The sequence below is a fragment of the Uranotaenia lowii genome, chromosome 3 (assembly GCF_029784155.1).
Source record: "Uranotaenia lowii strain MFRU-FL chromosome 3, ASM2978415v1, whole genome shotgun sequence".
In the NCBI taxonomy this organism is placed as follows: domain Eukaryota; kingdom Metazoa; phylum Arthropoda; class Insecta; order Diptera; family Culicidae; genus Uranotaenia; species Uranotaenia lowii.
Genome location: NC_073693.1, coordinates 369,525,716 through 369,541,488, shown reverse-complemented (window position 1 = coordinate 369,541,488; position 15,773 = coordinate 369,525,716). Strand labels below are relative to the sequence as shown.

The window sequence follows — 15,773 nt, the reverse complement described above, 5'->3', positions numbered from 1 at the left end:
TCAAGGACATCATTTTGAACGAAACAAGATCACAATTGAAAATCAGAACCTGAATCGGATCATGAAACATCAATATAAGGCTCAGTCAATTTTAATGTCATTCTGTCATTTTTGGAATTTTGTCATTTTTGTCATTCATGTCATTTATGCCATTAACGTCATTTTTGTCATTTATGTCATTTTTGTCATTTATGTCATTTTTGTCATTTTTGTCATTTATGTCATTTTTGTCATTTTTGTCATTTTTGTCATTTTTGTCATTTTTGTCATTTTTGTCATTTTTGTCATTTTTGTCATTTTTGTCATTTTTTGTCATTTTTTGTCATTTTTGTCATTTTTGTCATTTTTGTCATTTTTGTCATTTTTGTCATTTTTGTCATTTTTGTCATTTTTGTCATTTTTGTCATTTTTGTCATTTTTGTCATTTTTGTCATTTTTGTCATTTTTGTCATTTTTGTCATTTTTGTCATTTTTGTCATTTTTGTCATTTTTGTCATTTTTGTCATTTTTGTCATTTTTGTCATTTTTGTCATTTTTGTCATTTTTGTCATTTTTGTCATTTTTGTCATTTTTGTTATTTTTGTCATTTTTGTAATTTTTTGTAATTTTTGTAATTTTTGTCATTTTTGTCATTTTTGTCATTTTTGTCATTTTTGTCATTTTTGTCATTTTTGTCATTTTTGTCATTTTTGTCATTTTTGTCATTTTTGTCGTTTTTGTCGTTTTTGTCATTTTTGTCATTTTTGTCATTTTTGTCATTTTTGTAATTTTTGTAATTTTTGTAATTTTTGTCATTTTTGTCATTTTTGTCATTTTTGTCATTTTTGTCATTTTTGTCGTTTTTGTCGTTTTTGTCGTTTTTGTCATTTTTGTAATTTTCGTCATTTTTGTCAATTTTGTCATTTTTGTCATTTTTGTCGTTTTTGTCATTTTTGTCATTTTTGTCATTTTTGTCATTTTTGTCATTTTTGTCATTTTTGTCATTTTTGTCATTTTTGTCATTTTTGTCATTTTTGTCATTTTTGTCATTTTTGTCATTTTTGTCATTTTTGTCATTTTTGTCATTTTTGTCATTTTTGTCATTTTTGTCATTTTTGTCGTTTTTGTCGTTTTTGTCATTTTTGTCATTTTTGTCATTTTTGTCATTTTTGTATTTTTTGTATTTTTTGTAATTTTTGTCATTTTTATCAATTATGTCATTTTTGTCATTTTTGACAGTTTTGACATTTTTAACATTTTTGACATTTTTGACATTTTTAACATTTTTGACATTTTTGACATTTTTGACATTTTTGACATTTTTGACATTTTTGACGTTTTTGACATTTTTGACATTTTTGACATTTTTGACATTTTTGACATTTTTGACATTTTTGACATTTTTGACATTTTTGACATTTTTGACATTTTTGACATTTTTGACATTTTTGACATTTTTGACATTTTTGACATTTTTGACATTTTTGACATTTTTGACATTTTTGACATTTTTGACATTTTTGACATTTTTGACATTTTTGACATTTTTGACATTTTTGACATTTTTGACATTTTTGACATTTTTGACATTTTTGACATTTTTGACATTTTTGACATTTTTGACATTTTTGACATTTTTGACATTTTTGACATTTTTGACATTTTTGACATTTTTGACATTTTTGACATTTTTGACATTTCTGACATTTTTGACATTTTTGACATTTTTGACATTTTTGACATTTTTGACATTTTTGACATTTTTGACATTTTTGACATTTTTGACATTTTTGACATTTTTGACATTTTTGACATTTTTGACATTTTTGACATTTTTGACATTTTTGACATTTTTGACATTTTTGACATTTTTGACATTTTTGACATTTTTGACATTTTTGACATTTTTGACATTTTTGACATTTTTGACATTTTTGACATTTTTGACATTTTTGACATTTTTGACATTTTTGACATTTTTGACATTTTTGACATTTTTGACATTTTTGACATTTTTGACTTTTTTGACATTTTTGACATTTTTGACATTTTTGATATTCTTGACATTCTCCACATTTTTGACATTTTTGACATTTTTGACATTTTTGACATTTTTGACATTTTTGACATTTTTGACATTTTTGACATTTTTGACATTTTTGACATTTTTGACATTTTTGACATTTTTGACATTTTTGACATTTTTGACATTTTTGACATTTTTGACATTTTCGACATTTTTGAGATTTTTAGCATTTTTGACGTTTTTTACATTTTTGAGAGTTTTGACATTTTTGACATTTTTGACATTTTTGACATTTTTGACATTTTTGACATTTTTGACATTTTTGACATTTTTGACATTTTTGACATTTTTGACATTTTTGACATTTTTGACATTTTTGACATTTTTGTCATTTTTTACAATTTTGACATTTTTGACATTTTTTACATTTTTGACATTTTTGACATTTTTGACATTTTTGACATTTTTGACATTTTTGACATTTTTGACATTTTTGACATTTTTGACATTTTTGAAATTTTTGACATTTTTGACATTTTTGACATTTTTGACATTTTTGACATTTTTGACATTTTTGACATTTTTGACATTTTTGACATTTTTGACATTTTTGACATTTTTGACATTTTTGACATTTTTGACATTTTTGACATTTTTGACATTTTTGTCATTTTTGACATTTTTGAAATTTTTGACATTTTTGACATTTTTGACATTTTTTACATTTTTGACATTTTTGACATTTTTGACATTTTTGACATTTTTGACATTTTTGACATTTTTGACATTTTTGACATTTTTGACATTTTTGACATTTTTGACATTTTTGACATTTTTGACATTTTTGACATTTTTGACATTTTTGACATTTTTGACATTTTTGACATTTTTGACATTTTTGACATTTTTGACATTTTTGACATTTTTGACATTTTTGACATTTTTGACATTTTTGACATTTTTGACATTTTTGCCATTTTTGCCATTTTTGCCATTTTTGCCATTTTTGCCATTTTTGTCATTTATGTCATTTTTGACATTTTTGACATTTTTGACATTTTTGACATTTTTGACATTTTTGACATTTTTGACATTTTTGACATTTTTAACATTTTTGACATTTTTGACATTTTTGACATTTTTGACATTTTTGACATTTTTGACATTTTTGACATATTTGACTTTTTTGACATTTTTGACATTTTTGACATTTTTGACATTTTTGACATTAATGACATTTTTGACATTTTTTTCATTTTTGTCATTTTTGACATTTTTGTCATTTTTGTCATTTTCGTCATTTTTGTCATTTTTCATTTTTTTTTCCTTTTTGTAATTTTTTTTGTTAATGGCTTTTTTTGTTGTTGTTTTTTTTTTCTATTCGGAAATATTCCATACAAAGTTCTCAGCTAAAAACTCGACTCCGGTTTAAAAAAAGATCGCAATTAACGTTAATTCAAATTTTTGTTTAATTTTCTTACAAAAATCTCTTTTTAAACAAAAATTTTTGAGCACAGTCCAGTTTTTGTGGCCATAAACATATTATAAATGCACTTGTGGGTGATTTAAAATGATGCAATTTCATACATGAATCTATTGTAAACTGATCATATTTTTATCATCGATTATTGACGGAAGTAGTTTTCTTTTGAGCGGTTTAATCATCATATGAATCAATGGTTTATTTCGAGTCAATTTCATATTATGTCAATCGAGTAGTGAAGATCCCCTTACAAAGTACATAACATACTAACTACGATACCCAGTTTTAATTTGAGCTTCAGTATTAATCGGCTATCGAAAGGTCCATCGACGTATAACATCTTTTTTTATGGATAACGATAACGATGCACTCTCGAATGTCCATCCGTCCTTAAGCTTGACCCCCTAGAAATACAGGACCAATCCTGTACCCGAATCGCTTCCGACGATAATCCTACTAAAGCTCATCAAAGAAAAGAGAGGCAGAGGGCAAAAAAACAGACAGAATCCGGTCAACGAAAGTCCGTCCTCCGATGACTTTATTAAATCATTTCGACTAATCTCGCCGGGTCTTTATTCAGGTCTCAGATTACCGGAACTAAATCCTTCCTGCCTGGTGCTCTGTCGAAAAATGCCAACGAAAGTGTGTCCCCGCTTAAGGATTTTGCTGGGCGGACGACGAAAGACAAGAAGACACAACGACAACGACTTTCAGTGGTGGCTCCAGAGATACGGAGTAACAAAATACACTAAAATTACCAGACCAGCGGAAGAGGTTGGGTTAAATTGCAACGGAAGATTTTGTGCCTAGCATTCAACCAAACATCGAAACACACACAATTCTCGAGCCGGAACAACGACAGGGCTCTTTCCGGTAATGGTGATGAGGGCGATCATCAGGATGATGCTGATGACGTTGATGACGACCATCATGCTTGCTCTAGCCAAGAGGGAAAGCGAGCCAACTGCTTAACAAGAGCTAATGAGAACGAAATTTTAATTAGCATTAATTGCAGTCGTCATCATCAACCGCCACTTGTTCACCATTTTGCTTGCTTCCGTCCTCCGCCATTTGCAATCATAAATAATCCAAGCAACCATCGAGACACGCCCTTCGTTACCGTAAACCTAAACTAGAATCCTCTGTCATGGCCCTCTTTGATGGAATACTATAATCTGTACATCCCTCTGCTGAAATTGTATCCCATTTTCTGTCATTCTACTTACGACGTAGAAGGCCCCCAATGTCATAATTTCTAAATCTCATCTAATCTCCCCATGATTACATTTCTACTTCAATTGCTTGCTCTTTCATTACCTTCAGGGGGCGGGCGTGGGTTTGAGGGCAACTAAACGGGGGAAAAACCCTTCTCCCAATCAACCGAAGATGATGGTAATCGGATGACGCACTGGGTAATGATGATAGTTTGTGTCTCCATCCTCCCACTCAATTCAATCTCTATTTTATGGGCTCTAAAATACGCCATAAACATAAATTTCCCCGTTTCGATAGCTCCCACATTACCCCAAAATGGCCAGCTTCACGTCTTTCCCTTCAATCGACAGCCGAGCACAAATATCGAGAGATAGCTTTTTCTCGATCAAATTGACAAAAACTGCATCTGATTCCCACATCACATTTCTCTCTAGCTCTTTCTCTCCTACAAACTGTCTGGGAATAAACACGGGAGGGAAAAATGTAGGCAAATGGGAAAAATCCCACTCAAAATCCAATCCTTTTTCTCCTAAAGATTGAAGTCGACAGTCAAACTCCACATATTCCCCTTGACTCCCCCTATTCCATCCTTCTTTTTTCATTGAGAAAAAAATACGAGCTCACCTTAACCAGTCGAAAGCATCAGCAACCGAAACCAGGAGCCGAGCGCCACCATCAAGGAGCATCAAGAATTTATGTTTATATGGTCGTCCTCCCATCGTTTCGTTTGTCGTGATTCGATGAATAAGTGTGTCGTCGTCGTCGTCGCCATGGTTGCCAGGTTCAAACTAGAAAAGTTGCCAAAACTACCAAAACTAAATTTTTGATATCGGAACTTTAAATCCAAATTTCGACTTTGGATATTCGTAGTCAATAATTCAAGCCGAAAGTTCGAATTCTAATGACGAACGTCGAAATTCAAAGGGCAAAAGTCGATGTCGAAATTCGAAAGGTCGAAAAACTCTAGTCAAAAGTCAGAAATCAGTAGTCGAACTCGGAAATCGAAAATCGACAGTCGGAAGTCGAAAGTCGAATGTCAAATGTCGAATGTCGAATGTTGAATGTCGAATGTCGAATGTCGAAAATCGAATGTCGAAAGCCGTAAGACAAGTATCGAAAGTCGAAAATCAAAAACCCAAAATTGAATGTCGAAGGCAAAACGAAACGAGAGTCGAAATTCAAAAATCGAAAGGCATAAATCGAAAGTCGATAGTTGAAAATCGAATGTCGAAATCCAACAAAAAATATGTCAGAAGAAGAAATTCGAAAATCTCAAGTCGAAAGTCGAAAGTCTAAATCTTAAATTCTCAAATTCTGAAATTCTAAACTTCTTAAATACGCATATCCTCAAACTCTCAAATTCTCAAATTCTTAAGCTCTCAAATTCTCAAATTCTCAAAATCACAAATACTCAAATTCTCAAAATCGAGAATCGAAAATTGAAAATCGCTAATCAAGAATTGATAGTCTAAAACCAAAAATCAAAAATAGATAATGTAAAATCGAAAATCGAAACTCTCAAATTTTCAAATTCTTTAATTCTTAAATTTTCAAAATAGAAATTCAAAAATCGAAAATCGAAAATCGAAAATCAAGAATTGATAGTCTAATCGAAAATCGAAACTCTCAAATTCTCAAATTCTCAAATTCTCAAATTCTCAAATTCTCAAATTCTCAAATTCTCAAATTCTTAAATTCTCAAATTCTCAAATTCTCAAATTCTCGAAATTCTCAAATTCTCAAATTCTCAAATTCTCAAATTCTCAAATTCTCAAATTCTCAAATTCTCAAATTCTCAAATTCTCAAATTCTCAAATTCTCAAATTCTCAAATTCTCAAATTCTCAAATTCTCAAATTCTCAAATTCTCAAATTCTCAAATTCTCAAATTCTCAAATTCTCAAATTCTCAAATTCTCAAATTCTCAAATTCTCAAATTCTCAAATTCTCAAATTCTCAAATTCTCAAATTCTCAAATTCTCAAATTCTCAAATTCTCAAATTCTCAAATTCTCAAATTCTCAAATTCTCAAATTCTCAAATTCTCAAATTCTCAAATTCTCAAATTCTCAAATTCTCAAATTCTCAAATTCTCAAATTCTCAAATTCTCAAATTCTCAAATTCTCAAATTCTTAAATTCTCAAATTCTCAAATTCTTAAATTCTTAAATTCTTAAATTCTCAAATTCTCGAATTCTCAAATTCTCAAATTCTCAAATTCTCAAATACTCAAATTCTCAAATTGTCAAATTCTCAAAATCTTTAAATCTCAAAATCTAGAATTCTCAAACTCTCAAATTCTCAAAATTTCAAATTCTCAAATTCGCAAATTCTCATATTCTCAAATTCTCAAAGTCAAATTCTCAAATTGTCAAATTCTCAAAATCTCAAATTCTAAAATTCCTAAAATCTCAAATTCTCAAATTCTCAAATTCTTGAATACTCGAATTCTCAAATTCTCCAATGCTCAAATTCTCAAATTGTAAAATTCTCAAATTCTCAAATTCTAAAATTCTCAAATTCTCAAATTCTAAAATTCTCAAATTCTCAAATTCTCAAATTCTCAAATTCTCAAATTCTCAAATTCTCAAATTCTTAAATTCTCAAATTCCCAAATTCTTAAATTCTGAAATTCTCAAATTCTCAAATTCTCGAATTCTTAAATTCTCATATTTTCAAATTCTCAAACATGTATGTATGTACAATTCTTTCAAATGCTATAATTCTCCAATTTTCAAAATCTCGAGAAGTAAGAAAATCGACAAACGAAAGGCGAAAATCGACAAACGAAAATCGAAAATCTTAAATCGAAAATCGAAAATCGAAAGTCGAAAATCGAAAATCGAAAATCGAAAATCGAAAATCGAAAATCGAAAATCGAAAATCGAAAATCGAAAATCGAAAATCGAAAATCGAAAATCGAAAATCGAAAATCGAAAATCGAAAATCGAAAATCGAAAATCGAAAATCGAAAATCGAAAATCGAAAATCGAAAATCGAAAATCGAAAATCGAAAATCGAAAATCGAAAATCGAAAATCGAAAATCGAAAATCGAAAATCGAAAATCGAAAATCGAAAATCGAAAATCGAAAATCGAAAATCGAAAATCGAAAATCGAAAATCGAAAATCGAAAATCGAAAATCGAAAATCGAAAATCGAAAATCGAAAATCGAAAATCGAAAATCGAAAATCGAAAATCGAAAATCGAAAATCGAAAATCGAAAATCGAAAATCGAAAATCGAAAATCGAAAATCGAAAATCGAAAATCGAAAATCGAAAATCGAAAATCGAAAATCGAAAATCGAAAATCGAAAATCGAAAATCGAAAATCGAAAATCGAAAATCGAAAATCGAAAATCGAAAATCGAAAATCGAAAATCGAAAATCGAAAATCGAAAATCGAAAATCGAAAATCGAAAATCGAAAATCGAAAATCGAAAATCGAAAATCGAAAATCGAAAATCGAAAATCGAAAATCGAAAATCGAAAATCGAAAATCGAAAATCGAAAATCGAAAATCGAAAATCGAAAATCGAAAATCGAAAATCGAAAATCGAAAATCGAAAATCGAAAATCGAAAATCAAAAATCGAAAATCGAAAATCGAAAATCGAAAATTAAAAATTGAAAATCGATAGGCGATAGGCGATAGTCGATATTCGACTATCGATAGTCGATAGGCTATATTCGAAAGTCAATTTGTAGTTGATAGTGGACAGTCGATATTTGAAAGTCGAAAAACGTTAGACGGAATCCGAAAATTTAAAAACTAATTTAATAAATAGGTAATTTTTTTTTTGTTATCAATATTGGGTGCTCAATAACAAAATCAAATATCGAATATTCTACTGTATAAGAATTACCAAAAATGTAATAAATTGAAACGAAAATCCAATATCAGAAATTTTAACACTGATTTCCAAATATTGACAATACAGGCTCAATACTTTTATCCAAAATGAAAGTTGGCAACATCAACTATTTGAACATATCTATGTCCTTAGATTCAGGAATAAACGATGACCAGAAACGATTTTTGCATGAGCTGTTTTATGGAACACTTCATTTAGCCGGATTTTTTTTTATTTTCTGCTGGTTTTTCTCTGCTTCCAACTCTACGAAACGACGATCTTTATGCTTATGGAGGTTTTTTTGTGGCCTTCTCCCTTAGGATTCAGCCTTCAGCTTATAATGCTAGGGCCCCTTTCATTGAAGCTGAAGAAAAGCTATCTTCCCCTTTAGCTTCCTTCAATGTGTGTATCTCTGGAAATGATTTTTTTCTTCTACGGGGGTTGGTGAGGAAAATGAGAGTTACGGTTGCGGAACAGTCGCGCTCTCTAACATTCACTAGATGAATCATGTAGAAGAAGGTTCTTGTCTGAGGTTGTAACGCTGAAAAACATCGAACGTTGAACATCGCTCACATCAGGCTGGTCTGTTTCCTTGTCAAAACCGAACTGTGTAAAGATTCGAATCATAAAAGAAAAAATGTTAAATAACCACCCTACTGTTTAGCAAAGACACACCAAAGCGTTACGTTTGTTTGTGCGATGTTTTTCACCCCTCGCGTTTAAAGCAACATTAAACTCCGGTAATCTCCCCTCTTTGAAAATAGCAAATCCATTGTCCTCAAGTAGCATAATTCTTTCCCCTCAGTGTTTTTTCCTCAGCTTGTTCTCTTCCAATCCCCAGGAAATCCGTGCGGTAGAATCAATTAATTAAACATTTCTCATCCCTTTTTTCTGTTTTTTTTTCTATTCCATTTCAGCTCTCGGAGCTCGAGCAGAGGGTCATCGAAGCCGAGGAACGAGCAGAGGAGGCCGAGGATAAGGTGAGTCTTATCGATGCGATGGTTGCTTTGATTGATGTAATATTGGCATGCTGCTGCCGTTGGAAGAATTTTCTAAAATCGCTGCTAATCATGGCACACTAGGTATTTAATCGTTTAGGGTCGATGAAGGAGAAGAAATTGTTTGAATTTAACCCCTGAAGAGATTTGGGTAACTGTTTACTCATCTGTGAGTCTTTTCATTCTTCTTGATTAGATTCGAAAAGTTGAACTCCTCCGAATATCTACTCTCTGGGGTAGTATTTGCGGTACACAACGACAAGCAAAAGGGGTGCTTAATATCTGTAAACCAGGAACAGATTGTCGAGTGGATGTATGCTTCACATGAATATTCATTATTGAAACAGATTTGAAGATTCAGTCGTTTTAGAGCAGTTCGTCATCAATTCAATTTGCATATAATTTTGAAGTTTCCATTATACATACAATTCCATAATTCTAGAGAAATGAGAAGCAAGCGCACTCTCACTTAAAAATTTAATTTTCATAATTTTTAACTCCGATGATCATTTTTGTTCAAATTTTCTTCGCAAGATTTCTACGATAATTGGGGAATTTCTGGACATTCACCATTCGAACTGTAATATCTCAGAATTAAGAAAGGTTATTATTGAATTATGAAGTTTTTGCAAAAATCTATCGGTTTGATAAAAAGTTACGCGAAATACAATATTTTAGGGTTGGACCGAATTTCTATAGCATTTTGAACGAATGTTGCATACGAAAATGAAATCCTTTCTTTCTCATCATGTCTCAAAAAATTTCGCAGCGGATGCAAGATTTTTCACCGATGAAAATCTTTAATTCGTTAAAAAAATTAAAATGACCCTGCAAAATTTATTTGAATTTGACGACCTGAATTCGAATCCTTGTCATATTATGTCTTTAAGATAACCTCTGGTTTTTGGTGATGGGGTTTTCTATTTTTTTTAAATTACACCAAAGTTTTTTTTCGCAGTTTTTTAAACAGTTTTTTGATAACGCTCATACGAGATGAGAAACATGAGAAGATTCGTGAAGTATAAGCAGTTAATATAAGACAAGAGAAGTGAGACAGAAGACGTGACAGAAGCAGTGAGGCGTGAAAAGGGAGGCCTAAGAAGTCAGAAGTGAAAAATGAGACGTGACATGTGAAAATGAGAAATAAGACTCTTTACGTTTCACTTCTCATGTCTGACGTCTCACTTCTTTCTCCTCACGTCTCGTTTTTCACTTTTCATGTCATACCTATCTCTTCGCTCTACTCATTTTTCACGTCTAACGTCTCACTTTTAACTTTTATTATTTCTCACTCTCGACGTCTCGCTTTCATGTCTCTCTTCTGACATGCTGCATCTCACGTACCACATCTCACGTACTATTTCTTATTTCTCACGTTTAATTTCTTACGTCCTACTTCTTCAATACCACGTCTCATGTCCTCAAGTAACCAAAAGTCGCATAGCTACTTAATCTTGTACTCGAGAACTCGAGAGAAATGAAAAACGTTTTCCTAAAGTACTGATTTGAACTAAAAATCTAAATCTAAACAAGTACCATAGAACATATTTGTGCGTTCTAAGTACCTTGAAAAGTCTTGATGTCAATTTGGCCTATCATGCTTTGTTACGAACTTCTTGCGAACTTTTTGGTCCCATGCGGAACTTTCTACGTATTTTTTGGTCCCATGCCGATCTTCTTACGAAATTTTTGATTCCACGCGAAACCTTTATGGAACATCAATGCGAATTGAGTTGTGTCAAAAAATTTCGAATGGTTTGTTTACATTTTTTTGAAAACTTTCTCGTAGACATCCTCATTTTTTGAACAATACGGAATATTTCCAAAAAAATAAGGAGGAATTGTTTGTTTTATTACCGTCGCCGGCGATTGGAAAAAATGGGCTTTTGTTGGGCTCAGTTGGCAAGTCAGTTGTCTCCTGAGCCGATGTCCACGAGTTCGAGCCCAAGAGCAAACATCGTACACAGTTGTACCGGATAAGTTTTTCAATAACGATCCACCATCTGCACCGTTGATAAAGTCGCAAATGCCATAAAGATGGTAATACGATTATAATCGAAACCAAAAAAAAAGAAAAAATGGGCTGAAGAATGAACATTGCAATGAACCGGATTTTTCAAACACAAATAGAGGAATCACTTCGATATTGGGCTCTAATAACGAGACTATCATATACTGCGATAAATCTGATTATGAAAATAATTCATCAAAAACCTGATCGAAAAAGATTACCACGCTCATCTAGGATGGTACTCAAAACATTCAGAATTGAGAATTCAAAACCGTTAACATTCCTGGTGGTCAGTTTTGGTACATACGTACGTTCCTTCTTGAATCAGTTTTTTCGGTATTTCAATTTGCAACGTAGTTTATGTAACCCTGAGTACAAAATATAACTTTAAATTTTTTTAAAACCTTGATCAACCAATGTCGATATCAATAAACGTTAATGATGACGGTTTAAAGTGGCAGCAGTAAATAACAATTATGGCCAATTTTGATCTATACATTTAAAATTGATGAAGCACATCCCATGCCGATAGCTCTTAATTGCGGGAATACCAATAAGTTCAACATTAAAAGAATTATTCTGGTTTACTTTGTGCTTTTTGGTGGGCCTGACTGACAGATTATCGGATAGAATTGAGAGCAGTTGTCTCCAGACTGAAAACAATCATCTAATCTGTACCGACCGAGCTCAGGATTCTTTTTCTCCAAGAACGCCTAAAAAGTTACCAGCCTCTAACGTTTTGGTAAGATTGTGAGTTCCCATAAAATATCCTAAAATTTCCAAAAAAATTATCGCAAAAAGAAACAAAAATAAGAGAAAAAGCATTACCTTTAACCAGGCGCTATCGGCTATCACGGAATTCTGGCGACAAAACACTAGCGCCAAATGAGGGTTGACGGATTGAGATCCAAGCTCGAGTTTGAATATTTTTCACGCACACGCATGCACCAGTGCTAATTGCATTGTTGTAAACAATATAATCAGAAACATTGTGTGAGTGAAGCTACGCTTGATTTTCAAAGTATTAGTGTGATGATGTGCTTTCACTCAAAGCTTGAATGCAAAGCTGCAATACTTGTGCGGAAAGCTGCAAGATTGGATCCCATCTCGCAGGGCGGCAGCACCATAAACATTGTGTAGGTGACGCCATCGATTTGTTCGAAAAAACAACAGCCCGACTATCTTGATACTTGGAGATCTTTGCTTTAACCCTTATCGCAATTGCATGCTCCTTCATTTTACCTCGGATTCAAGTTCAATTCAACGTTTTTTAACAAATGACCCTCTTCTGAAACAGTAAATACCTGCATATTTATGCAAAGTTACATTATTTCAAACTGAAAGAAGAATTATCCAAAAGAAAGCAAATTTAAACTTCCAACTTTCTCACTTACGGTGATTTTCAAAACTCTGCTGGATCCAATTAATGTTTACTTATTACTGGTGGACTGCCAATATTTACATTTTAAGTCATTTCACTTACTTTGAAAAGTCTATGGAAAAAGATTAACAACTAGCAATCCAACCATTGGCCATGGCACAGAAGTAACGTGCTCATCTATCATCTTGAGGGTTCGAATTCAATTCTTCAAACATCCAAAATTAAAGTTAGTATAATTTATAGTAGAGGCAATATCAAAGCGAAGGGATAAGAATGTAAAAAATCAAAAAGAAATAAGATGAACACTTTTTTCGTTAAAATATTTTTTGATTCGTGTGGATAAGATTTTAATTTTTAACTGATTAGAATGCTATGCAGCCCTCGACCAGGGGTGAGTAAGACCAGGCCCACCAATGGTTACTAAACCTCGAATCGAGTACATTCAGCAACATATTTATCAACCCATCATCGCACCAACAGTTGCTAACTTGATTCGAGAAATAGCATTCGAGCAGTTGTTACAGGATGCGTTTATGTAGCAACCCGGTAGCAACGCAGCCGGTCCCATGTCTTGAGTTCCATGGCTAGGACTATAGGTTTCAGGTCTCAGATATTAAATATCAGTTGTCTCAGTTTACAGGTTCCATGTTTCAAGTCCCAGGTCTCAGGTCTCAGTTTTCAGTTTTAAAGGTCTCATTGTCTCAAGTTTCAGAGCATCGAAATTAGCACAGTTTTTCGCAACAAGCTCTTTTATTTGTTATGAACAGGCTTGACCGCATTTCTACAAGTAGAAAAGCAGCCCACCGGTGAAATAAACAAAATACGGTGGTTAAATCGTGCGCAAAACATTTGGACTGCTAGTGGGGAAATATTTTGAAAAAAAAACCGTAATGAACAGCAAAACGAACTCTTTAGCGGTCATCTAGCAAGTTTAAAGCCAGAAACATTTCTTTGACAAGTCTCGCCTCTATTTACCGGAAATAAACAAAGAGAAATATTTGAAAATTTGATGTCTAGTACTTGAGGAGGCTAACGATCTGTGGAGACTGCAAATCACTCAGTGTTTCATAACGATTGACACGGTGAATGGATAAATATACCTACAAGGAAATGCCTCGACTGCTTTCTCTGAAAAGCTCTTCAAGCAATTGAAATCTGGAATCGTTTCATTACGCAAAAACTGTAACGGAGTGATAAAAAATAAATTTTTTTGTTTTTGTGTCGAAGGAGGACAATCAGCTAAATTCTTTCTAACTTAACCAAATCAAAAATTTTGAGTTATTTTAAAGGTCAAGCTTCAGAAAACAGAAAACGAAATTAGAAATTGCCTTGATTTAAAAAAAAAAAGTGGTTCATGCATTCAATAAGGCCGGAACAAATTTTACTTTCTTCTTTTGTCACCCCCCACTTCGAAATTTACAAAAATCCCGAAGGGGAGAATAAATAAAATTTTAAGTGTTTAATGGAAATTTTGAAAAAAAAAAATCAAACATCCGAAAGATAACAAGAGCAAAAAACAAACTGTGGAGAATGGGAGTTTTGTCACCATTTGTATTCTAGATTTCGTTGAATTTTTCGATAAAAAAAACTACTTGATTTTTAGGTTTTGTTCAATGATATAGTATGCAATTTTGTTGCATACAAGATTTCATGCAATTTATTCCAATTTATCAGTTTTTTGCATTATTTCTTATCATCTCCCCCCCCGTTATGTTCCATCTCCGAGTGACAAAAGAAGGATTTAAAATTTGTTCCGTCCTAATAATTCACAAAATAAAGTGTTGCATTTTTTTCGAATACACTTCCCAAAAACAATAGATATAAAACTTCACAATTTTTGGAAAAAAATCAATTGACAGCGCTTTAATTTATTTAATAACTTTGTCGAAAACTGTTTAACTCATGCTTTAGAAAAAAAACTAAATTTTTTTAGCCTAACTTGTTTTTAAAACATCGTTTAAATTCCCATACTGTACCATACTGGAAAAAAATAAACAATAAGTAACGGGAAAAGAACAAACACTTCTGCAGATTTACAATGAAAATGTACAAAATTTAATGTGCCCTGGGATATAGGCATAGACTGGGGACATTCTGAATAGCATGATTTCATCATTTAAGATATGGAATCGAAAAGTCTGCCAAATGGCAAAAAAAGAAAAAAAAATTGACAAAATATACAAAAGTGTTTAACCAAGAAAAGATCTTTGTAAAAAAAACTTTTTTTTCCTTCTGAAACGATGTTCTAATGAGAAAACGGTTTGACATCAAATTGAAGGTTCTGTACGATTTTTTTTTCTTGCAAAATATATGAAAATATTTAACCAAAAATAGTTCTTTGTAAAAAATGGAAACATACTTTGTACTGATGAAAAAACACTTGCCACAAATTCACACGAAGACTTTGATCAATAATGATTTCAAACATGACACTGTGTTTTATCGTTACTCAAGCTTTGTAAAAAGAATGTATTATTATTTTTCTACTAATGTGATAAACAGAATAAGGGACATCCGCCACCCTAATTGAGCAATCGAACATTTCAATTCACCCTCTTCACTGATTACACCGATTCGAAACCATATGCCACTTGCTCGATGTCCCAGACAATTTCTTCATTACACTCTGACGTTTTGCTTTCAACCAATTTCCTGTAGGTATAGGAGCCTACGACGAAACGGATGCACGGTAATTTTTGTCTCGAGTTCAAAGGACTCACAGTGTGTTTTCCTCGCCCTCCCCCTCAATGCCACCCAACGAGAAAACTCCGACGCATGGGCAGTTCCGTTACACCGTCTTTCCTTCTGTCGACGGAGGACGACGATCCT

The 15,773-nt window shown here is 32.3% G+C and overlaps 2 protein-coding genes across 12 annotated transcripts in view; one reads left to right on the top strand and one right to left on the bottom strand.

The window, feature by feature from the left end:
* The window catches only part of LOC129754380 (uncharacterized protein CG43867-like), a 691,811-nt gene that overhangs the window by 115,141 nt on the left and 560,897 nt on the right, over positions 1–15,773 (bottom strand). The gene's annotated exons all lie outside the window — the stretch shown is intronic.
* The window catches only part of LOC129754381 (uncharacterized protein CG43867-like), an 87,996-nt gene continuing 81,698 nt past the window's right edge, over positions 9,476–15,773 (top strand). Inside the window, exon 1 of the mRNA XM_055750418.1 lies at positions 9,476–9,534. The gene's annotated coding sequence lies outside the window, so the exon portion shown is untranslated. The remainder of the gene's footprint in view (positions 9,535–15,773) is intronic.